Source organism: Panthera uncia, chromosome X (genome assembly GCF_023721935.1).
Source record: "Panthera uncia isolate 11264 chromosome X, Puncia_PCG_1.0, whole genome shotgun sequence".
NCBI lineage: Eukaryota > Metazoa > Chordata > Mammalia > Carnivora > Felidae > Panthera > Panthera uncia.
The window spans coordinates 10,783,405-10,810,092 of record NC_064817.1 but is presented as its reverse complement, the minus strand read 5'-3'; positions in this window follow the sequence as shown (position 1 = coordinate 10,810,092).

Below are 26,688 nucleotides of genomic sequence, written 5' to 3'. Positions count from 1 at the left end.
AAGAGGAAACAGCATGAATGGAATCTGGAGGCATAAGTAATCATTAGCCAGGCAAAGAAGTTTGTCCTAGGCACAATTAAAAGCATGAGTCAAAGGTTCTGATGAGGGGAACTTCACGGAGTTTGAAAATTAAGTCCCTTTTTTTTTTCACCCAAGTTTTAAACTGTGGCTCGTAAAGTGGGAAATAGAATGCTTGAAAACACTTCTTGTGAAACATTGATGTTCCCCCTTATTCCTGGCACGACAAGCAAAATATAAGGAAGATGACAAGGGGATTAGGGAAGACATAATTTCTTTGGCTCTTTAACGCCACCTCAGTGGTATGGGTGAACTGGGATAGATGATGGATGGATGGATGGATGGATGGATGGATGGATGGATGGAAGGAAAGATAGAGACCACAGAAGCTTTGTACAAACACACACACACACACACACACACACACACACACATCTATATCTAATCTATCTGGAAAGCTTGCTGAATTGAATTGAACCACTAGCTAACAAGCACAAACTAAATTGTTATTTACTTCAGTGCATGGAGATAAGATAGAAATTGCTCAATTGTCTAGGTCCTCTCATCCAATTTAGATGCTTTATGAGATTGAGGATTAGGAGGTCTACAGGCTCAGACATTATTATATCTGTGTACCGGGGGAAAGAAACTCCCCCTCCCCTGTCAGGTGAAATGTGTGCCGGCTTTCCCTACAGGAACCTAAACTTTTTATAAGTATTGACTCATCTCAGTTCCATGTATTTCTAACTGTTAAGTTTATTACTTTCAAATTGCATCCTTTGTCTTGACGCCGGAGGCAAGTGGGGAACACCCACCAAGATGCTGATGTTTCACTCTCCTCCAACTTGAGCTATTTTTCAGTGACTTCTCCACACTCCTGACCCCATGGGAGCAAAATAATTTCCTTTTCACACAAAAGTGATTTTGCTCGACATATTAATTTATTAGATAGGTTGACAATGATATACGTAACTATAAGATCTTTTCCTTCCACAGGGTAAAAAAAAATTATTTGGCTTCCCACATTTTGCCTTCTTCACTGCTAACATAATGTGTTTTGTCCTGAAGCTTCATTTTTCTTTCTCCTCAAATTACATTCTCTGGTGGACAGAACTTAATTACTTTGGTGAGAGCAGTCTTCGAGTTTTTATACTCTGAAAGCTTTGATAGTTATTTGCCCTTAACCTGGTTTTGCCTTTTAATTGCTGATAAAAGGGGCATTTCACAAAATATCATTTGAATTTCCGCTCCTTAGAGGACAGGAAAGTCCTAAAAGTGATGGGAAGGACTTAGTATAAGTGAAACCAATTTAAAAATAAGGTTATTTATTTATCTTAATCATGTGTAACTTATGATCCTCAGCTGGAATCTTCTCCCCAAAAGTAAGGTTATCCTGAAAGGGGCAATATCAGGGGAAACCCGGTGTTAGGAGAGCTAACATGAATCCCCACAGCCCGTAAGGAAGTCATTTTCTGTAGGTGTCACTCAGGGCCCAGTCAAGAGACAGAAATCACAGAAGTAATTTTAATGGAAGTAATTTAATATAAGGAACGCTTAGCTAGGTATAAAGTGTTAACTAAGTAATGAAAAAGGGTGTAGAGGTAGCAGCTGCAGGAAGCAGGGAAGAGGTTGGGATTGTAAAAAGTTTTAATTTTTTTAACTTTTTTTATTTAAAAAAATTTTTTTAACGTTTATTCATTTTTGAGAGACAGAGAGAGACAGAACAGAGCATGAGCGGGGAAGGGGCAGAGAGAGGGAGACACAGAATCCGAAGCAGGCTCCAGGCTCCGAGCTGACAGCACAGAGCCCGACACGGGGCTCGAACTCACAAACCGTGAGATGATGACCTGAGCCAAAGTCGATGCTGAACCGACTGAGCCACCCAGGCGCCCCATGGGATTGTAAAAATTTTAAAGATTGGAGGAGGAGGGGCCCACGGGGTTAAAACTCTGAAAAAGGCACATTGCTTGGCAGGCCCTGGTGTCTCAAGGTGGTGGCAGGGTACAATGAATCTGGCTTTGCGTGTGTGGAAAGAAAGTGAAAACTGAATTCAGCTGCTGCTACAGGAAGGCCCTGCCACCACCAGGGTAAATAAGCGACACTGGGGTGATGAGGGAAATAAGAATCCAACCAGAAGCCCATAGAACGCAGCAGGAAACAGGAAACATCAAGGCCCTCTCCCTTCTCTGGCCTTACAGTCTGTTGCTGGCCCTCCTAGTGAGGGCCTAACTGGGATTGGCTGGCAACCTAAACATGTGTTTTGTAAAGGCCCAGCTCCTGCATCACAGAACTTAGAAGGGAAGGCTAGGAGCTGAGTGACAGTAGTTTAGTCACTGGCACTTAAGTTTGCCGAAGTGACCCCATCCGCAGTATGAAGCGCTTACGAAATTTAAGTGGTTCCTGCAGACCGCTCTGATGGCCACGCTCTTTGATTCCATATCATCCGACGGTCCCTAATGATTGGTCTGAACCCAAACCCATACCCCTTGCTAATGATTGATATAGAAATGGGTTTCTCATATCTTATATGTAACCTAAGAGTTTTATATGCCTGTCAGCAAATTAGGCTGGGCAAGTGCCAGTATTTTTGATAAGCTGCAGCTACTGTGACAGATTTGGCCCCCTGTTAACTGCTTCGTATCAAAGATCTAGAAGAAGTTTTCAAGACTAACAAAGTCACCTAAATGGAAAAAAATAAATAAATGCTGAAAAGGCAGCAAGAGAAGTTTGGCTGCTTCCACTTGCTCAGTCAACCTTATTCTGGGATTCTTAGCCAGTGCATTTAGACAAGAAAAATAAATAAGATATACGAATGTTAGAAACGGTCATGATCTAGAGTTTTTATCATTAACCACCTAGAAAAGCCTATTTAATCAATCAGACCCTAGCAGAATATATGAGTTTAATAAGTAAGCCAGATGTAAGATCAACATATACAAATCAGTAGCTTTCCACTTCAAGCCAGCTACAACCAGTTAGAAAATACAATCATGAAAAGAATTTAAGGAGTTCATTCACAGCAGTATTAAAAAAGAAATAATATTCAGGATGAAGTAAGCAGAATGAACAATATTCTTTAGGAGAAATATATTCTCTGGGCTCCTTAAGAATCTTTTAATTTTGTATTTTAAATTCTATGATGATCCGTAAAAATATAATTACATTCTGGATCATCTATATCCAGGGGCCAAATCCAAGATACTATTCATTTTGTAAATGAAGTTTTATTAGAACACAGCCGCACATTCATATGAGCACCATGTATAGCTATTTTTGTAAAATGATAGAGTTCTGTATCTGCAACAAAGACTCAATGGCCCACAGAGGGGAAATATGTCTTGTGTGACCCCCTCACGGAAATTGTTTGTTGACCCATCACCTCTTTGATTACATTATACATGAACCCAGTCCACATTTGCATTTATGTGTCTAATCACATCCATGCCTGATGTGACTGTATTTAACTCTTAATATGCTGTCTGATAAGCAGAACTAATTACTGCCAGTTTGGAATGTTCTTTGGTCAAAATAGGAACAACCATCTTCTGACCACCATTGTGCCCTTGTTAAGTTCTGTCAATAGTGACAGGTGCAAAACTTCTCTCTCGCAGTTATCATTTACATTTGTAACACTTCTGTAGAACATGACTCGTTGTATAACTTATTTAGTAAATTGAAAGTGGTTTGATATAATTGAATCAACACAGTAGAGATCAGTATTATACTACTTTAATTGTCACAGGATAAAGAGAAATATACAAAAGAAGACTTAAGACAAAAATGATATGTTTTTGCCCAATAATGTCACAATGGGTGTCCGTGCAAATATCTTGCAGTAGGGCTATTAAAGAATCCTGGGGAACACCTGAGTCATTGCAGGGCTCTCTCTCTCTCTCTCTCTCTAGCTCAGGCAGAACATACTGAAAAGCAACCTTATCCTAATGATAAGCACCTTTGTTGTCTTATGACCAGATGGGATGTGAATATTGCATTTTTTCGACTGACCAACAGGTTTATTTCCAGTAACTATAAGTATACATTGACTATACAATAAACAAATATTTGTTAATAAGCCTTTAAAAATAATTGTATTTTGGCTTGTACTATTTAATTAATTTCCCTAAAAGGATACAGAATTCATAATTATAAATACGCTTGTGGTGAAAAAGGAAAATTAGCATTAAGGACAATGACAAGGACTAAAGCCATGACCCACCATCTTCAAAATAAAATAACATAAAATCATGTTGACCGCCAGTATACCATGAAACATATGAATACATCTCTCTGCCATAAAATGTAGGTGTCAGCAAAATTACATCACTATTAATGTTGTTCAATTAAATTTTTCTAGCAGCTTCAATTTAATTTGTCTATTTTGGTCTTATATAAGGTCTTAATATTATATATATACATATATATATATGACCAATATTATATATATATATATGACCAATATTATATATATATATACACATGCACACACACGCACACATATATATATGACCAATATTATACATATTGGTCTTTTTTTAATATTTTTATTTATTTTTTGAGAGACGAAGCATGAGCGGGGGAGGGGTTGAGAGAGAGGGAGACACAGAATCCCAAGCAGGTTCCAGGCTCTGAGCTGTCAGCACAGAGTCCGACGCGGGGCTGGAACTCACGAACCGTGAGATCATGATCTGAGCCGAAGTCAGATGCCCAATTGACTGAGCCGCCCAGGTGCCTCTATATATTGGTCTTAATAAGTCTATTTTGGTCTTATAATTATATAAATCCCATATGCATAAACATTGACTTCTATGATAATGTTAATTATGTTCAAACTTAAAACCAGATGTGATTCAAGTCAATACGAGGGGCATTGCTAGTAACTTTTCTTTTTTTTTTAAATTTTTTTTCCAACGTTTTTTTATTTATTTTTGGGACAGAGAGAGACAGAGCATGAACGGGGGAGGGGCAGAGAGAGAGGGAGACACAGAATCGGAAACAGGCTCCAGGCTCCGAGCCATCAGCCCAGAGCCTGACGCGGGGCTCGAACTCACGGACCGCGAGATCGTGACCTGGCTGAAGTCGGACGCTTAACCGACTGCGCCACCCAGGCGCCCCTAGTAACTTTTCTTTTGATTTTTTTAATTTGAGTATAGTTGGCACACAATGTTACACTAGTTTTAGGTGCACAACCTAGTGATTGACCAATTTATACATTATGCTGTGCTCACCACTGGTGTGGCTGAGCCATACATCGCTATTACAAGGTCAATGACTGTATTCCCTGCGTTGTGCCTTTTATTACCATTCCATTAGAGGTTAGTTTTTTAAATACTAAGGTAAAGCTATGTGTTCACATGTATAGAAAGTGTCTAAGATATATTACTAATAAAATAAGGCAGGGCAAAGAATAATGTATGATGTCCTCTGTATAGAAAATATAGATATAAAACATATGCTTGTATAGGCATACAAAAATCCAGATAAAATATACAAGAAAATCTTAAAAACAGTTTTTTCTTAGTTGAGTAAACTGGGGAGGAAAAGATAGGTTGGGGGAGACTTTTAATAACTTTTACATCATTCTAGAACACTCAGGCTTTCTTTTACCGGTACATATTACTTTCATAATAAAGAACATTTTAGTTTAAAAACAAATGGGCAAAAAATAAAGATACTACTATTATGCCATTGATTAGCAAAACTTTTTAAAATGATGATATCCAGGGGCGCCTGGGTGGCTCAGTCGGTTAAGCGTCCGACTTCAGCTCAGGTCATGATCTCCCGGTTCATGGGTTTGAGCCCCACGTCAGGCTCTGTGCTGATAGCTCAGAGCTTGGACCCTGCTTTGGATTCCGTGCCTCCCTCTCTCACAACCCCTCCCCCACTCACGCTCTGTCTCTCTCTCTCTCTCTCTCTGAAAAATAAACAAAAATAAAATAAAATGATGATATCCAGGGGTGATGAAAGTGTAGAAAAGCAGACACTCTCACCCCTTGTTGGGGGAAGTCCAGCTATGCATCACATGTGCAACTAAAACAAGGAAAAAGGAAAAAGAAAAGAGAGTAATAATGGCAACACTTTATATTATTTTTTTCTAGTGATCATTTTGTCTCTGCTTATGAAAGTAACAAATGCTCAGGGTTAAGGTTGCCAGATTTAGCAAATAAAAATACCAAATGCTCAAATAAATTTGAATTTCAGACAAGTACATATTTTTTAGTATAAATACACCCCATAAGATATTGGGGACCTACTTTTTTTTTTAACGTTTATTTATTTTTGAGACAGAGAGACAGAGCATGAATGGGGGAGGGTCAGAGAGAGGGAGACACAGAATCCGAAACAGGCTCCAGGTTCCGAGCTGTCAGCACAGAGCCCGACGCGGGGCTCGAACTCATGGACCGCGAGATCACGACCTGAGCCGAAGTCGGCCGCCCAACCGACTGAGCCACCCAGGCGCCCCGGGGACCTACTTTTAATGAAACATTATTCATTGTTTATACAAGATTCAATTTTACTGGGCATCCTATATTTATCTGACAACCTTGCTCAGTATATAAAGGAAAGCGAAACACATCTCCGTCCCATCCCCTAAAAACGATTATTAGTTGTCTGCATGCCTAACTTTTGAAGTACTTGATAACAACTACTCACTTTGAGCACTCTCTGTACCAGGCGACTCTTGCAAGAAACTAAACATTTAGTAAGCAAGAAAATGGGAAACCAGAAAAGCCTGTTCAAAGGACATTGGGCATGTTTGACTAAGGTTCCATGCCTGGGAATGGATGAGCTAATGTCAGAGATTTCTGGTGGTTACCAGACTGTTAAGGTCCTTGAGTTCCAGGAAAGCGTTTTAGACAAGGAATCTGTAAACTATGACCCATGGGCCAAATCTGGCCCACTATCTGTTTTTGGAAATGTGTTATTGGAACACAATCATATCCATTTGTGTGTGTACTTGTGTACATGGCTGCTTTTGCTCTGACGTGGGAGTGTTGAATAGTTGTAACAGAGACCATATAGCCTAAAAAAGCCTCAAATATTTATTATCTAGCCTATAGTGGGTTGGACGCTGGCCCCCAAAAGGGTAGTCTACATCCTAACACCCAGAACTTATCAACATGACTTATTTGGAAATAGAGTCTTTGCCGATGTAATTAAGCATCTCCAGAGGAGATCATGCTGGATTATCTAGGTGGACCCTAAATCTGATGGCAAAAGTCTTTGTCATCGACTCTGGGTCTGGAGTTCTCTCTTGTCCAGCAAGAGAGTGGACACAGGATTGAAATGCGAGAGAGGCTAATGTCTGGGAGGAGACAAGAGCCCCGAGTAAGGGTCCTCACTTCGTTTTTATTAGGATCAGAAGGCTTAGGAGCGTGATGGGCATGCACAGAGAGACAGTGAAACCGTGAACATTAACTCATGGGTGTGAGGGAAAGGGGGTTTTGAAGGGGTGCGGTGTTAGGGCTTTGGGTCAACACAAAACAAAATCCTGGCACCTGGCAGATAGTTGTTTATGGCAGGCATGAAGTGCCACATCTGTTTATCTTAGCTAGCCTAGGGGACAAGACAGAGCATCCTACCTCAGGGTCAACAAGGCACCTTTCTTTTGTTAATTAGCTCCACTCGGGGCAACCTCACCCTGCTGTGGTCTATATCCCTGTTTGCCCATTTTGGTCCTTATTTCCCGTGAAAGCAGCTTTCTGCTATTGTACTAAGTTGGGGGGCATTTCTGCCCTGAGTACCTAATTTTGGATGCTTTCATCCTGAGGTTTCCTATTTCTATACTGGGGGCGCTTTGCCTTGTGAACCTAATGCTGTTTACATAATAAATACTGTTTACCTAATCTTGGATGCTTTTCATCCTGTGGCTTTCTATTTCTTTATGCCTTGTTAACCCATCGGCTCAAGCTCAGGGAATTCCTAGGCTTATTCCCCACAAGTCTTTACAAGAGACGGAAGAGAAGGCGGCACAAACACAGAGGTGAAGGCCATGTGAAGGTTGGGGATAGAGATGGGAATGGTGTGGCCACAAGCCAAGGAACTCCAGGAGCTACCAGGAGCTGGAAAAGGGAAGGTTCTCCTCTAGAGCCTTGTGAGGGAATGCGGCCCTGCCAACGGCTTGATTCTGAACTTGTGATCTCCAGAACTGTAAGAGAGTAAGTTTCTGGTTGTCTCAAGCCAGCAAGTTAGGGATAATTTGTTAAGGCAGCCCTAGGAAACTAATACGTGGCCCATTATAGAAAATGTTTGCTGACCCCTGGTTTGGATATTTTTTGGCAGACCAGAGTTTCTAGTAAATTAATCACAATTTGCCAGTTGATCTTAAAGCCCTTTCTGGCTGACCTTTATCCTACTCTCACCGATACACAAAACACAAACAGCCTAAATAGAGTATATTATCAACTCTGATTCCCCTGCTCACCACCCCAGCACCCAACCTTCGAGGGGCTTTGAGGTGGGAAACCACCCAGCAGCTAGCTAGGGGACCCCCAATGTATTGTTTTAAAATAGAGTACACGGTATAGTATAAACAGCACGATAGTATGCGATTTTTGGGCGTATTTACAGTCTAGGAAAAGTCTGTTTTGGAAAAAAAAAAAAAGGTAAGCTACATTAAAACACATCAGCCACCAATAGCTAAATCAATGGTTCAGAAACTCTTGAAAATGCTAACTGGGTTCTTTTGCCTGTATAATTTTCTTTTAATGACTACCTAGCAGGTAAAGGGAGAAGAGAAAGACTAGTGCTTCCAGAAGAGTGTTCTCAAAGAGTCCCTTAATAGCTGACTATTACAAATAGAGCTATAGGCAGCTTTTGCCAACATGAAATTATAATGTTAGTAGATTAAAATAGTTACCATAGTTACCTTTCTCCCACTGGAAAAAATTCGACTGCCTACAGCCACCCCTTGTAGGGGTTTTGTAACAAAGCACATAGACATGGTTTTATCTGGTAACTTCCGAATGCCGAAGCACCGGTGAAAATTAGCTCGGGGTTGTTAAAATATGCAGTCAGTGAGGCTGCTACAGTGGTGTCCCAAACACATCATTGTCTCAAAAGAACACAAATACCTGTCTTCGGGTCCGTGAGCATTCAGTCACGAAGGAAGGAAGTGACAGCACAGAATTCCAACTCCTGATACCAACGCACCTATTTGCTGACACTTCAGAGCAGTGAAATTTCCCTTTGGTTGAATTGACACCTTCTTCGAGGTAAGAGTGACAGAGGGAAACACGATTGTTTTCAAATTGAGCCCGGATCGTTTTCCATCTCCACCAAAACGTTCAGGACATGATGGCAGCTAGAGGATGGTGGAGGTTTTTCCAATAAGTGAGTTCAGCTCAAGGTTCCTTTAACCGAGAATTACCGACACCAGGCTGCATATTTATTATTATTCAAAATCGGTGAAGGTCCTGTACGGTGAGGTCACTCAGGGTTGTAATCGCTGGTCTCAGAGTGCTTTAATGTACCCATTTGATATTTGGCTGACAGATTTACATTTTTTTCACAAAGAATGATGCAATTTTGTCTAATTACCTCATTTGCATTTCACAGTGCTGGAAACCTACAGATTTTATGTAATAGGCACAAAGCGTAAGGCTTTACTGTGAATATTTTTCTGATGACATGAGTGATAAATGTTCATTGTTGAAAGTATGTGAAAAAATTTTAAAAGCCCGAAGATCAAAGTAAACTGTTACCCATAATAAAAGCCCTAGGTTTAACATATGGGTGAATCTACCTTCAGAGTTTTATGTACAATATCATATATGTTTCGTAAGACACATATATTTAGTTTACGTGTGTACAATGTATGAATATGTACAAATTTTAAAAACACAAATATATTTATATTTTACATGCTGCTTTGTAACCTACCACTTTTTCACTTAATACAGTATTAATATTAACACTTTTCATGACATTGAATATTCTCTACAAGCTCATCTTTTATTTCCTTCTAATAGTTCATTATGTGACTATATCATCATTTCTTTTTTTTTTAATCATTATTTCTTTAACCAGGTTCCTATTGTGAAAACTGTACGTAGTTTCCAATTTTTTCCAGTTATAAACGGGACCCTGAAAGTATGTTGGTGCTAAATGTTTCTGTATAATCGTGGTTATTTCTTTAAGAGAAATTTCTAGAAGTGGAATTGAGGGTCAAGAGATGTGTACATTTTGAGTTTAACTGAACCCCCAAATCCTTTAAATATTGCTTCTCTTTGGAGTATTTTTTTAAAGGTTTCTTAAAAGTGAAGTTTCCAGCACAAGATATTTAATTTTTTTTTTAATGTTTTATTTATTTTTGAGAAAGAGAGCAGAGCATGAACGGGGCAGGGGCAGAGAGAGAGGGAGACACAGAATCTGAAGCAGGCTCCAGGCTCTAAGCTGTCAGCACAGAGCCTGACGCGGGGCTTGAACTCACGGACCGCGAGATCATGACCTGAGCTGAAGTCAGATGCTTAACCGACGAGCCACCCAGGCGCCCCTCCAGAACAAGATACTGAATTGAACATTTCCAGCCCTCCAAAGGCTCCTTTTCACCTCCTACCAATCTTTACCTGTTCCCCGCACATCCCAGACGTAACTTTTATACTGACTTTGATCACTATGGATTAGTTTGCCTGTTCTTAAACTTCACATAAATAGATTCATAGTGTACTATTCTGTGTATGGCTACTTGTACTCGTTGTTATGTTTGTGAGATTCATCCATGCTGTGTATATAAAAGTACTTTATTCTTTATAGCTGCTGTATATGTCCAGGAGGTGAATTTATATACCATTTATATATCCACTCTCCAGGTGGGGGCTATCGCGAATAAGGTTGCTATGAACATTCTCATACATACCTTTTCCTGGACAGACTCGTTTCTCTTGGAATTGCTGGATCATAGAGTAGGTACATATTTAGAAATACGTCTTCGGAAATGATGGTAGGGAATCACATGAGTAAAGGAAATAATTGGTTAAGGCCCTGAGTACAGGAGTGTGTGCTGACAGGTGCCAGCAGAGAGGGAGAGCTGGTTCCGATCACCTCTGTTGTCCTGGACACTGAGGCACCTAAACGTGTCACGGGGACAGAGTATTCATGAAGTGCCAAAAAGCTTCGCCAATAATATCATTACAAAAAATTCCCCCTGGGGCGCCTTGGTGGCTCAGTCCGTTAAGCGGCCGACTTCGGCTCAGGTCATGATCTCGTGGTTTCTGAGTTTGAGCCCCCCCACGACGGGCTCTGTGCTGACACCTCAGAGCCTGGAGCCTACTTCGGATTCTGTGTCTCCGTCTCTCTCTGCCCCTCCCCCCACTTGTGCTCTGTCTCCCTCTGTCTATCAAAAATAAATAAAAGGTAAAAAAAAAAAAAATTCCCCCAGCCAATTTTAAGATTGCCATTTCTCTCCAAAATGTATGTTTCTTTGGGAAGCAGAATGAAGAACAAAGTGACCAGGAGGTTTGGAAATTTGGGAACGGATTCCCTAGAGTAGTAGCCACGTGCCTCTCAGTTACTTCTGTCTCAAAACAAGCTAAGTCCCCTTTAATAGTCTTTCTCCATAGATGTGAAAGATAAAAGCTCTCCAGTGATCTAAGATAGTGTCTCTCTAGGAGTCACTGTCGTTTTAGTGCAGTATGACACGAAGTGCTGATTCATGACAAGATAAGAGGTGGCACCAGAATGTAAATCAATGCCCTGCTTACTCTAGCGAGAAAATTTTGATGCAAAAAAAAAAAAAGAATTAAAAAGTGTCCCTTACTGGTGCAGTTGATTTATATTCTGGCACAAGCTCCTTATCGCATCAGAGGTCGATAACAGTCTACTAATGGGCAGCCGGTCTGCAGACAGTGCACACAGACTTTGGAGGAACACGGGCGGCATTCAAATGTCCCGTGTGCCACTTACGATGGGATGTTGCTGTTGCCTATGTTTGTAACCGCCTTAATCCTCCATGTCCTCATCTGTAAAGCAGGAATGAGAACAGCACTCACCACACGGCGGCCTGTGAGGAATCGATTCCGAACCTGCAAAGTACGTGTTCCACGAAGTCAGTGGTTCTGCGTGTACGCGGGCCAGAATCTAGGGAACATGATGGGCTCGAGTGTACATTAGCAGCTCCGTCCTGGCTTTTACCCATGCAACACGGGCACCTCAAGCGCTGGATGAAAAGAACATTTCTAAAATCGCTAAGCATTCCTACTACGTTCCTGCAGAATAGATTTCATGTACCGTATAACACACTAAACCCTGCTTTGCCATCCCATTTGGGAAAATAAGCCACCAAATTAGCATATGCCTTCTCCTTATCTCTCTGCATTAGGACTGTGTATTTACATGTCTCTCTATGAATTCCTCAAGGTCAAAGGCTCAGATTAATTTTCTTAGTGTTTCTTGCACGCCCGGTACCTGGTAGACAGTCAACACATTAGACAGTACAAGCCTTTGTCTGCTCTAATTGGGCTGACCTTTCCACACGAATAAGTAGATTTCTCGGCATTGTTTGGCCTTCCGTGAGTTACAGTTGTTGGTATTTGACGATTAATTAGGATATGCTAATGTTAAAATGTAAGCACATTTAGGTGTGAGTCAAAGCAAAAAAAAATTGATGGGAAGTCCAGAGTGGTACATGATGTATTCACTTCTCACAGGGTCGTTCAAGCTTTGGAATCTCTTACTATTCCTTTTTCTCCGCCCGAGCAGAATTTGGGTGATGAATTTTCGCATTATTGGAAGGCAGCCCGAAGTGTGGCAGGGTGAGGTTCTGGACTAAGATGTACTCTCCGGCGAAAGGTGATCGGTCTCACCCGATGTACGCACCTCCCCACCTTCTCTTGATCCCTCCTGCCTTGCTGATCCTTGGCCAAACACGTGATGGAGAGGCCCGCTGCCATCGTAATGGCCTCATCTCCCAGCACTGACTCGGCCTCACTCGGAGGTGAGGACGCGTTGAACCGCTTCAGTGCCCAGTGGGACTGGACTGGGAATGGCTCTGACTCCTCCTACCACTTTGGAAGTCAGTTGAGGGGCTGCGCTCTGGGAGCTGGGGCCTGGGGGAGCTCATATTCTATGGGATGGAAGTCATGAAAGTCACGAAATCTCAACAATGTAAAAACACACACACACACACACACACACACACACACACACAAACCTGTGTTATTTGCCCTTTATCCTGAAAGACACATTTCTGTGTATCTTTGGGTCAAGTTTTTCAGCTTGGCTTTTTTTTTTTTTTTTTTTTTTTTTTTTTTTTTTTTTAAGAGCAGAGAGTCGGGGTCGGTGATAGAGATGTCATGCAGAAATAGCAATTCCAAGCTATTCATTTTCATTCACCTTCTCCAGAAAACAGAGTCTATGAACTGTAGGCCATAAACTGTATGCAGTCTGTCTGAGGCCCAAGTCCAGGGCAGCAAGAGTGAAGGGAAAAGTAAGTGAAGCAGGAAATGAGAAAAGGCCAAGAGAGTCAGGGGTCACCTGGCGGGGGGGGTGGGGCGGCGGGCGTGCTGCAGTTGCAGCTACAGCTACGACGTCACTGCTCTGCCCGGAGCCCAGGCCCCATCGCCTCACACCCACCCCCTGCCTCAGCTTCCTACCTGTCTCCCTGCCTCCCGCCTCTCCTCATCCCAGCCCAGCCTTCACACCATTGCCGGAGCAGGACTCTTGCAGCGGAATTCCGCTCATACCCTCTTCCTGCTCGGAAGCCCTCAGCAGCTCCCCACTTGGCACAAATGAACTTTTAGCCTCCCTGCCTCACTACTGAAGACCATCCACAAGGTGACCATGCCTTAGGATACCAGCTCCAGGTGATGCCTTCTTGATTCTGCACATGTGAACTTTTCTACCCATAAACCATTGCTCCCCCTGTTCTGTCTAAGTGGGGCGTTTTCTTGCCCTTTATCTCCCCCCCCCCTTTTTGATTGCTGAAATCCACTTTCCTTCACATATGGCCCTTGAGCTGCCTGGCCTTATCCACACAACTCAGCATTGCTGTGTGGCTCACATTATTTTATTATCCATTGTGTTCTGTGTTTGCATAACGTTTTGTTTTTATACTATGGCCTGTTTGGGTTTCTCATTTAATGATTTGCATTCAGCCATGTGGAAATGTCAGCATCGCCCCCCCTGCAATCTGCAAATGCCTTGAAAGCAGGGATGCATCCCAGTGATCCTTGTGTTATCTCAGACCGGCATGGTCCCTGGCACCTGTTAGGTAATAGAATTACATGGTAACAAATACCTTTGAAAGAGCTTAGTGTGATGTAGATGTTCCCCGTGTTATGCATTAAGAACTAAGACAATAACGAAATCACCTGGCTGAAAGCATCCCAATATTTAGGAGTGTTTCTGAGCTCTGGAATAAGAACAAAGCAAATTTTAATTCCTTTGAAATGCAGTTTAAGTACAAAATGGAAGGTATCCAACTGTCCATGACCAATTCCTTTTAATAAAAGAAGATACTTTCTATTTCATAAAAAGGAAACAAAACCTTACAGTGTTAATTAAGTACATTTCTCCCTTATCTAGAACCAAGTACCCAAAACGTTGTATGGTCTGTAGCCATATTTTTTTTTGAGCCCTATTGAGTAGTTTTTGTAACTTTGAGGGAAGAAATGCTATGATTTCAATCTATCCCGTCAAAGTCCTTTAGCATTAAACTGTAAAAACCATTATCGAAGTCTGTCTCAGAGCACTGCCCATTTTCAGCTCGGAGCTTAGATTATCTTTCAGAAAAGGAAGCCAGAGGTTGTACTGACATAAAGAAAATGTCATTTGTGAAATCCCTGCATTAGCTGGGCACTTCTGGGAAGTGATTCATGCTTGGATTTTAGAGGTAAATGTCTGTCTTTGCAGGGAAATGCACATTTATGTCATCATCATAAAGTCCCCTAACAGTAAGTGACTGAGGACACCTGCAAGTGATATTCTCTAAAGAATCTCTTACAGAAGGACACAATCAACATAATGTTGTACGTATAGTCTACTAAAGAAGTCAAAGATTGCAACTGAAGCCAGTCTCATGTATGAAACAAGAAGAGTTTATACGGTTTAATTTGATACACTGGTGATGATGTACACTTGGAGATTCATTACTTTGGGCAAAATGAGGTGCAAAAGTGAGGTACCATGGTTTTCCACTTTGTTATTCTAGTGTTGAATACCAAGCAATGTTGGTGGGATGTTTTCCTCACTGATTTCTAGAATAATCATTGTGGAAATTTGTAGAAAATCGTGAAAAGCGTAAGTGGAAAATGACACGTAATCCCATCTCTCAGAAAGAATTCTGTTAACATTTTGGAGCACGTCACCTCAGTCTCCTCCCGCCCGTGCAAATGCATACTTTTAAAAAGACAGTAATATTGTAACTGCCAGTTAGTGAGTTACCTGTTTTCTGTTTTCCCACTTAAAGCAGTGGGTTTCAGCTCTCCCTGTACATGAGAATCCCTGGGGGAGTTGTTGGGTTTGGTTTTTTTTTTCAATCTTTTAAAAATTTTATTTTTAACTTTTATGTTCTTAATTGAAATATATAGTTGACATAGAAGGTGATGTTAGTTTCAACATAGCGTACAACATAGTGATTCAACGATTCTATACATCACGCTATGCTCACCACGATAAGTTCTGCCACCATCTGGTGGGTGAGGATTGTAGATGCTTCAGGAAGACGCTTGGTTTGAACCAGACTTTCTCAACCTTGGGTGTAGGTTAGAATCTCCCGGGAGGGTTTTATATCCAGACTCCGTCCAGACCAGAAGCTCTGGAGTTGGTACCCCAGTATTTTTTAAAGTTCCTGGGTGATTCCCGTGGGTGGTCAAAGGTTAGGAATCTTGGTTTGGATGTGGCTATCCATCAGGCTTGCTTAAAAGTCTCCCAGGCGGTTTCAGTACATAACTGGGCTTGAAAACCTAGATAGCCAAGACTTAAAATTTACTCGGTGCCATTTGAAGCTCTGACTGTACCTAGGCGGGTGTTGAACCTGGATCCATATGCCTGTTCTCTTCAGCTAGGTGGGTCCATCATTAGTTCTACCCCCCTAAGATTTTAGGGAGCTGTTGTAGCAAGTGCACAAGAGAGGCGAGCCGAGCAGGGGCAGGGCATAACAATAAGATCCACGGATTTGTTGATGCTGCTTCTTGGTGGAGAGCAATGGTTCTCCATCCTGGACACGGATTGCCCGGGCCTGTCATAGTCCCGATGCCCAGGCTGCACCCCACGCCACTTAAATCAAAAACTGTGAGGAGGAAACTTGACCCAAAGTCATTTTCCCTCTCGCAAATGATTCCAGTGATATGTACGGCCATGGTGGAGAATCACTAGTTTACGGCTAGGCTTTTCAGAGAGTGTTTCCCGGAGCAGCGGCCTCAGCATCCCCTGGAATGAGTGACAAGTGCCCATTCTCAGGTCTCACCCCAGACCTGCTGGCTCAGAAAATCCAGGGCGAGGCCTGACAATCTGTGTTTTAACGAGGCCTCCTCCAACAGATGCTGAGGTGCAAGTTTGGTAACTGCTGGTTTAGAGATTTCTAGTTCCATGTTCTTTAATTTTTATCTAGTCTCCCTGGTTCTCAGGTGCTACTGTTGGCATTCATCGCACTCCTTAGCTAGTGTCCCATGGTCAGTGTGTATTCTTATTGTTCTATTTATTTTATCACCATTAAACCCATTACTTTTCTCAATGAGCCCGTGATAGAGGGGGGTTGGCATTCTTTAAATTAGTTTTTTATTTTTTCTTTTTTATTACAAAAAAAATTTTTTTTACATTTTTATCTATTTTTGAGAGACAGAGCACAAGCAGGGGAGGGGCAGAGAGAGAGGGAGACACAGAATCCGAAGCAGGCTCTAGGCTCTGAGCTGTCAGCACAGAGTCCAATGCGGGGCTCGAACTCACAAACTGCGAGATCATGACCCGAGCCGAACGCTTAACCGACAGAGCCATGCAGGCACCCCTAAAAAAATCTTAAATGTTTATTTATTTTTGAGAGAGAGAGAGAGAGAGAGAGAGAGAGAGAGAGAGACTCAGTGTGAGTGGGGGAGAGGGAGAGAGAAGGAGGGAGAGGGAGCCACAGAATCGGAAGCAGGCTCCAGGCTCCGAGCTGTCAGCACAGAGCCCGACGCGGGCCTCGAACCCACAAACCGCGAGATCAGGACCTGAGTCGAAGTCAGACACTCAACCGACTGAGCCACCCAGGCACCCCAAGGGTCAGCGGATGACCAGAATGGAGGGTCGGGAAGGATCATTTCTAAAGAGAGGTCTCCTGGCTCCTGAGCCTCGGGCCTGTCACACCCTGCTCTGCCTTGAAACGTGACCAGTGCAAATGCACGTGCACAGAGTTAGACTAAGCCTTTGACCTGTTGGCCGCCAACGTTTCTGGGACTGAGCTGGCGTCACCGGTGATGGAGGCTAGAGGCTGGGAGGCAGCAGAGACAGGACAAAGGGCAAGCGTCATCTCTCTGCAATTTTGTTCAGGGCCAGCTGATGGTGGAGGGCCGCTCGGAGGCAGGTGGTGAGGCGCTATGGGAGCAGGGATGAGAGGGGCCCTAAAGGAGGGTGAGGCTGAGACGGGTGGGGCCCAGACGCAAGGCTGAGGCAACTGTCGCTCCTGGCAGCCTCAGGCCCTCGGGCTCCCATTGCCAGGGGAACGAGTCTTGTGCATTCTCCAAGAAAGGTCTTTTGGGAACACGCCTGCAGAGATTCGTGGGCTGTCCTGAGAGAAAGGTTGCTGCTAGGCAGTGGTGTTACGAACCCCGCATATTGCATCGCGTGGCTTTCTCCACTGCAGCACGCGAGAAACGTACATAGAAACGTGTGAGGAGTGTGGTTCAGGGGCAGCGATTACCCTCGTTAAAGGAGTCTGGAGAATGTGCTATTACATTTCTAGTTCCACCTTTGCATTAAACTTACTGTCATTACAGCCTTTTTCGTTGAGCGTTTACCTGTCGGCACTACGTCCACGGCCTTGCATTTTGGTAAAGAACAGGATTTCTCAAGTTGGGGTTTTTAGGTGTCTGGGGTTCTGACTGATATAGGTCTCTCAGGGGAGTTAAGTTCTTGGTAATAGCGTATTAAACTTTGGCCTTGTTTTTGGTGATAATCTTAGCATTAATTTCGGCACAATGTGGATTATTAGGATGATCACCTTTAAGGAATGTGTTGAGTTCTTAACTGTTTAGAGTCACCGTTTTCTTTCGGTAGCTGTGGAAATCCAATGAGGCAAGTTTATTGTTATCTCCATTTCGAAAATAAGTAAGCTTTGCACAGAGAGGTGAACTAATCTGCTTTGAATTAGTGAAAGGAGGCACCGTTAGTAACCTCATCTTGACAATGTTTTAATGCCGATTTCAATTGTCCTAGACTAATGAGCCAAAACAGAGACTTAACGTAAATCAATTATACTTGAATCAAGGCTGATTACATCCCAGGGTGCAGTGATGCGTGGTAGAAAATGTAGTGAATCCTAACAAAAAAAGGTTTATCCTCAAATTGAGAATTAAGCGAACTGAGTGGTCAATGTCTTTGGTTGCTGAAGAAATCTGCTAATAGCTGTGTGGAAGAAAAAAGCAGGACCTTTGTCCACATTGGTTGACTTTTACCTGGTACCTTTTGGTGCCGTTGTGTTAATGTGCCCCTTCATCAGGGGACAAACCTCGTTAACTTGGGACATCTAGCCACAGAGAGGTGGCTTATTGCTTATGTCTTGAACATACAACCTGTTATGTCTGACTAATCACTCATGTCTAGCAATTATGGAAAGATGGCCCTAAGCCCTAACTATTAACCTATGCCACTTGGTAAAAAAATGACCACTTTGGGGTCGTGATAAAATGAGCACTCTATGAAAGAAACCAGTGTCGTCACTTAGCGACCGAGTTGTGTGTGAAATCAGTCCCCCACGTAGAACCTATGTCTATGTACCTCGAACTTTTTTCCAAACTGGCATTCTCCATCTGCTAGTTCCCCTGTTAATGAGTAATAAACTTTGACGTACTATTAATTTGTTTAAGGAAGTTGGCTTTAACAGTCCTCACAAAGTCACATGGAAGGAGGGGGGGCCCAACTCAAAAGGATTGGTACCCCGGGAGTTCACTCTCTAGTCAAGTTTCAGATGGCTATTTTATTTCAGCAAAATAAAACTCCATATCTCTATTTATGTTTTGTATTTGTAATGTATTGTTTGTAGGAGATTTGGGGGGTATGTAAATTTGTCTTGGTTCTATCATGCATTGATCGATTCATTAATCCAACAAACATTTCCAGAGAGTCTACCCCGTGCCAGGCGCTGTACTGAAAACTTAGAAAACATCAGCGAACAAACTGGACAAAGTTTGTGTCTTCACAGAACTTATGTTCTAGAGTGAGGAAGCCACGCAAAAAAACAAGAACGCTTTAAGAGAAAGATCTGGCCGAAGTAGAAGAATAAAGCAGAGGGCAAAAGGAAGACAGGCTCTATTTCAGACAGGGTGGCAAGAGAGACCTCCAAGAAGAGGTGACATTTCAGCAAAGATTTGAATAAAGTGACAGAGCGCCAAGAAAGGATATGAGAGAGAAACATTCCACTTAGAAAAACAAGAGTAGGGGAAAATGTGTGTTTCACTGGAAAACTGTATATCGTTTAAAGTAATGATTTTCAGCTACGGGTGATTTGCACCCCCCTTGACATCTGGTAACACCTGGAGACATTTTTGGTTGTCGCAACTTTAGGGGGAGGGTGCCATTATCATCTTGTGAGTAGAGGCCAGAGATGCTGTTCAACATCTCACGGCGTGCAAGACAGTCCCGCCCACCCCAACCAAGAATTATCTAGCCCATAATGTCACTAGTGCTGAAGATGAGAAATCCTAGTTTAAAGCACACCCTTCCCGGTCATTTGATTCTGATGCTCTAGGGACCCTGTGCCTTTTATTGCCTTTGAGTTGTTGTACAATTCAGTAAGTTACAGGTAACTGATAGGGATGCAAAATGGCACCGGTCTCTAGACATGTAATAAATTATTTCTCTTGGAGGTTCAAGTGACTCTCCTCCCGTACTGAGGAAGAAGCTAATTTTGCTCCCTGCGCACATTCATTTCAATATCCTTGATCTATTGATGTGTCTGTCTTATGGATCCTCATTTGAATTGGCTGTACCGTCTTACCAGTTTCCTCACTGACAACGAGTTAAGTAAAATTTTTAACACATGTTCATTTTACATCTATACGAGAGTCATGATTTTACCTTTCTTGAAAATTGTCCTTTAATACGAGCAGGTGTAAGAACCCTGAAGTATAACCTTGGCTTTGTGGAGAAACAGAGCCCGTGAAGGAGAGGCTGGTAGGAAATGACGTCAGAGGGGTAGTCAGGGGCCAGGTAAGGAGGGATTTGTAATCCACGGTGAGGATGTTATGTTTTAGATTATATGTGAGAGTTCTCAGCCCTAGGCTGGTTGAAAAACAGGGAAGGGTCTTGCAGTAATTTCCATTCTTCTAAAGATCCTTCTGGATTTTAAGGAGTAGAATTTATTATGGTAAGATTAGAGTACACTGGGCTAAACGTTCAATGAGAAAGACCAACTATGAGATTTTCTTACACATTTTCTTAGATTTTCTTTCCTTTTCTTGATGCCCAGTTACATGTGGGCATCAAGCACGGGATATGTGGCTAATTCTAAATGAGATGTGCCAGATTTTGAAGACAGTAAGAAAAAAAAAGTGGAAAATAGCTCATTAATAATTGATTATATGGAATATGAAATGATATTTTGGATATGATCGTTGAAATTAATCTTACCCGGGGCGCCTGGGTGGCTCAGTCGGTTAAGCGGCCGACTTCAGCTCAGGTCATGATCTCGCGGTCCATGAGTTCAAGCCCCGCGTTGGGCTCTGTGCTGACAGCTCAGAGCCTGGAGCCTGTTTCGGATTCTGTGTCTCCCTCTCTCTGGCCCTCCCCCGTTCATGCTCTGTCTTTCTCTGTCTCAAAAATAAATAAACGTTAAAAAAAAATTAAAAAAAAAAGAAATTAATCTTACCCATTTCCTTTTACTCCTTCTTAACATGAATTGGTACACATCTAAACCTTACCTGTGTTCTCATTTATTTCTGTTAGACAGTGCTGTGCTGAAGAATGCTTAAGTAGGATATTATATCCGTCCGACACGGTAAAAAGGTCATCTGGAAAGTTGGTTAAACTGAGCAAAATCATTAAAGAGAAGCAGTTGATTGTAGTTGGGTTTTTTTAATCCTAGTTTTGATTTATGTACCAGTCATTCTTCCGCAGTGGGACAGGGAAATTAATTGATCCTCGTTTTCACTTATGTATAATAAATCATAAACACGTCAACACACGACACACGAAACATAAATAAATTTATGTCTAATAAAACTAGGGCATCCCTTAAGAACGTTTAAGGAAGAAAACAGGGGTCAGCACCATAGGGATAATAACTGTACCTGACTTACTAAGCAGTTAAGTAATTTGTGGTAAGCACTGTATCAGTTTCCTACACTTGATCTTAGCCAAAAGGCCGAGAAGCCATGCACTGTATCAGTTTCCTAGGGCCACTGTAACGGGGTACAAACTGAGTGGCTTAACGCAACAGAAATGCATTCTTTCACAGTTCTGGAGGTCAGAAGTCTGAAATTAAAGTGTTGGCAGAGACATGCTCCCTCTGAAGCTGCTAGAAAAGGAGGCTCCTTTGCCTTCTAGTTTCTGGTCACCTCAGGCATTCTTTGGCTTGTGGCAACGTAACTCCAATCTCTGTGTCTGTCTCCACGTGACCATCTTCTGTCTGTCTCTGCCTGTGTCCATAGTTTCCTCCTCTTATAAGGAAACCAGTCATATTGGATTAGGCCTTTTAGACCCTTTTTTCTTTTTTTTATGTTATGGAAATTGTATCTCCATTTATTTTCTATTGTTTTATTATTTTTATTTTTTTCAATTTATTTTTTATTTTTATTTTTTTCAACTTTATTTTATTTTATTTTTTTAATATAATTTATTGTCAAGTTGGCTGACATAGAGTGTATACGGTGTGCTCTTGGTTTTGGGGCTAGATTCCCGTGATTCATCGCTTACATACAACACCCAGTGCTCATCCCAACAAGTGCCCTTTTTCTAAATAAGGTCACATTCATAGGTACCAGGAGTAGGAACTCACCATATATTTTATTTATTTATTTTTTCTATCATAATGTTTTATTTTTTTACATTCATAATTATTTCTTTTCTTTTTTGTAAATTTTATTTCATTTAATTTACATCCAGATTAGCATATAGTGCAACAATGATTTCAGGAGTAGATTCTGTAGTGCCCCTTGCCCATTTAGCCCATCCCCCCTCCCACACCCCCTCCAGTAACCATCTGTTTGTTCTCCATATTTAAGAGTCTCTTAGGTTTTGTCCCCCTCCCTGTTTTTATATTATTTTTGCTTCCCTTCCCTTATGTTCATCTGTTTTGTCTCTTAAAGTTCTCATATGAGTGAAGTCATCTGATATTTGTCTTTCTCTAATTTCGCTTAGCATAATACCCTCCAGTTCTATCCACATAGTTGCAAATGGCAAGATTCTGTTGGTTGCCTTTTAGTTTTGCTGATGGTTTCCTTCACTGTGCAGAAGCTTTTTATTTTTTTATTTTTATTTTTATTTTTTTTAAACGTTTATTTATTTTTGAGACAGAGAGAGACAGAGCATGAACAGGGAAGGGGCAGAGAGAGAGGGAGACACAGAATCTGAAACAGGCTCCAGGCTCCGAGCAGTCAGCACAGAGCCCGACGCGGGGCTTGAACTCACAGACCGTGAGATCATGACCTGAGCCGAAGTCAGACACTTAACCGACCAAGCCACCCAGGTGCCCCCAGAAGCTTTTTATTTTGAGGAGGTCCCAGTAGTTCATTTTTGCTTTTGTTTCCCTTGCCTCCGGAGACGTGTTGAGTAAGAAGTTGCTATGGGCAAGATCAAAGAGGTTCTTGCCTGCTTTCTCCTCGAGGATTTTGATGGCTTCCTGTCTTACCTTTAGGTCTTTCATCCATTTTGAATTTATTTTTGTGTATGGGGTAAGAAAGTGGTCCAGCTTCATTCTTCTCTATGTCACTGTCCAGTTTTTCCAGCACCACTTGCTGAAGAGACTGTCTTTATTCCATTGGATATTCTTTCATGCTTTGTCAAAGATTAGTTAGCCATACATTTTTGGGTCCATTTATGGGTTCTCTATTCTGTTCTAATGATCTGAGTGTCTGTTCTTGTGCCAGTACCATACTGTCTTGATGATTACAGCTTTGTAGTATAGCTTGAAGTCTGGGATTGTGATGCCTCCTGCTTTGGCTTTCTTTTTCAAGATCGCTTTGGCTATTTGGGGTCTTTTCTGGTTCCATACGAATTTTAGGATTATTTCTTCTAGCTCTGTGAACAATGTTGGTGTTACTTTGATAGGGATCACATTGAATATGTAGATTGCTTTGGGTAGTATCAACATTTTCACAATATTTGTTCTTCCTATCTAGGAGCATGGAATCTTTTTCCATTTTTTTGTGCCTTCTTCAATTTCTTTCATAAGCTTTCTATAGTTTTCAATGTATAGATTTTTCACCTCTTTGGTTATATTTATTCCTAGGTATTTTATGATTTTTGGTGCAACTGTAAATGGGATCGATTCCTCGATTTCTCTTTATGTTGCTTCATTGTTGGTGAATAGGAATGCAACCGATTTCTGTGCATTGATTTATATCCTGCAACTTTCCTGAATTTATGAATCAGTTCTAGCAGTTTTTTGGTAGAATCTTTAGGGCTTTCCATATAGAGTATCATGTCATCTGCAAAGAGTGAAAGTTTGACCTCCTCCTGGCCGATTTGGATGCCTTTTATTTCTTTGTGTTGTCTGATTGCAGAGGCTAAGACTTCCAATACTATGCTGAATAACAGTGGCAAGACTGGACGTCCCTGTGTTGTTCCTGACCTTAGGGGGAAAGCTCTCAGTTTTTCCCCATTGAGGATGATATTAGCGTTGGGTTGCTCATATATGGCTTTTATGATCTCGAGGTATGCTCCTTCTGTCCCTACTTTCTTGAGGGCTTTTATCAAGAAAGGATGCAGTATTTTGTCAAATGCTTTCTCTGCATCTATTGAGAGGATCATGTGGTTCTTGTCCTTTCTTTTATTGATGTGATGAATCACGTTAATTGTTTTGTGGATATTGAACCAGCCCTGCATCCCAGGTATAAATCCTGCTTGGTCGTGGTGAATAATTTTTTTAATGTATTGTTGGATCCAGTTGGCTAATATCTTGTTGAGGATTTTTGCATCCATGTTCATCAGGGAAATTGGTCTATAGTTCTCCTTTTTAGTGGGGTCTCTGTCTGGTTTTGGAATCAAGATAATGCTGGCCTCATAGAAAGAGTTTGGAATCTTTCCTTCCGTTTCTATTTTTTGGAAGAACTTCAAGAGAATAGATATTAACTCTTCCTTAAATGTTTGGTAGAATTCCCCCGGAAAGCCATCTGGCCCTGGACTCTTGTTTTTTGGGAGATATTTGATTACTAATTCGATTTCTTTACTGGTTATGCATCTGTTCAAATTTTCCTATTTCTTCCTGTTTCAGTTTTGGTAGTGTATATGTTTCTAGGAATTTGTCCATTTCTTCCAGATTGCCCATTTTACTGGCATATAATTGCTCATAATATTCTCTTATTGTTTTTATTTCTGCTGTGTTGGTGTGATCTCCCCTCTTTCATTCTTGATTTTATTTATTTGAGTCCTTTCCTTTTTCTTTTTGATCAAACTGGCTAGTGGTTTATCAACTTTGTTAATTCTTTCAAAGAACCAGCTTATGGTTTCATTGATCTGTTCTACTGTTTTTTTTTTTTTTGGTTTCAATAGCATTAATTTCTGCTCTAATCTTTATTATTTCCTGTCTTCTGCTGGTTTTGGGTTTTATTTGCTATTCTTTTTCCAGCTCCTTAAGGCATAAGGTTAGGTTGTGTATCTGAGATCTTTCTTCCTTCTTTAGGAAGGCCTGGATTGCTATATACTTTCCTGTTATGAACGCCTTTGCTGTGTCCCAGAGGTTTTGGGTTGTGGTGTTATCATTTTCATTGGCTTCCATATACTTTTTAATTTCTTCTTTAAGTTCTTGGTTGGCCCATTCATTCTTTAGTAGGATGTTCTTTACTCTCCAAGTATTTGTTACCTTTCCAATTTTTTTCTTGTGGTTGATTTCGAGTTTCATCGCGTTGTAGTCTGAAAATATGCACGGTATGATCTCGATCTTTTTGTACTTGCTGAGGGCTGATTTATGTCCTAATATGTGGTCTATTCTGGAGGACGTTCCATGTGCACTGGAGAAGAATGTATATTCTGCTGCTTTAGGATGAAATGTTCTGAATATATCTGTTAAGTCCATCTGGTCCAGTGTGTCATTCAAGGCCATTGTTTCCTTGTTGATTTTTTGATTAGATGATCTGTCCATTGCTGTGAGTGGGGTGTTGAAGTCTCCTACTATTATGGTATTACTATCGATGAGTTTCTTTATGTTTGTGATTAACTGATTTACATATTTGGTTGCTTCCACATTTGGTACATAAATGTTTACAATTGTTAGGTCTTGCTGGAGAGACCTCTTGATTATGATATAATGCCCTTCTGCATCTCTTGATACAGTCTTTATTTTTTTTTTTATTTTTTTTTTTTATTTTTATTTTTATTTTTTTATTTTTTTTATTTTTTTATTTTTTTATTTTTTTAAAGAGCTTCTAGGAAGTTTTTTTTTTTTTTAATTTTTTTTTTCAACGTTTTTTATTTATTTTTGGGACAGAGAGAGACAGAGCATGAATGGGGGAGGGGCAGAGAGAGAGGGAGACACAGAATCGGAAACAGGCTCCAGGCTCCGAGCCATCAGCCCAGAGCCTGACGCGGGGCTCGAACTCACGGACCGCGAGATCGTGACCTGGCTGAAGTCGGACGCTTAACCGACTGCGCCACCCAGGCGCCCCAATACAGTCTTTATTTTAAAGTCTAGATTGTCTGATATAAGTATGGGTACTCTGGCTTTCTTTTGTTGACATGATAGATGGTTCTGCATCCCCTTGTTTTCAATCTGAAGCTGTCTTTAGGTCTAAAGTGGGTCTCTTGTAAACAGCATATCGATGGATCTTGTTTTCTTATCCATTCTGTTACCCTGTGTGTTTTGATTGGAGCATAGAGTCCACTGACGTTTAGAGTGAGTACTGAAAGATAGGAATTTATTGCTATTATGTTGCTGTAGAGTTGGAGTTTCTGGTGGTGTTCTCTTGTCCTTTGTAATCTTTGTTGCTTTTGGTACGTATGTATGTATGTATTTTTCATCTTTTCTCCCCTCAGAGTCCCCCTTAAAATTTCTTGCAGGGCTGGTTTAGTGGTCACAAACTCCTTTAATTTTTGTTTGTCTGGGAAACTTTTTATCTCTCCTTCTATTTTGAATGACAGCCTTGCTGGATAAAGAATTCTTGGCTGCAAATTTTTCTGGTTCAGCACATTGAATATATCCTGCCACTCCTTTCTGGCCTGCCAAGTTTCTGTGGATAGGTCTGCTGCAAACCTGATCTGTCTTCCCTTGTAGGTTAGGGACTTTTTTTCCCTTGCTGCTTTCATGATTCTCTCCTGCCTGAGTATTTTGTGAATTTGACTATGATATGTCTTGTTGATGGTCAGTTTTTGTTGAATCTAATGGGAGTC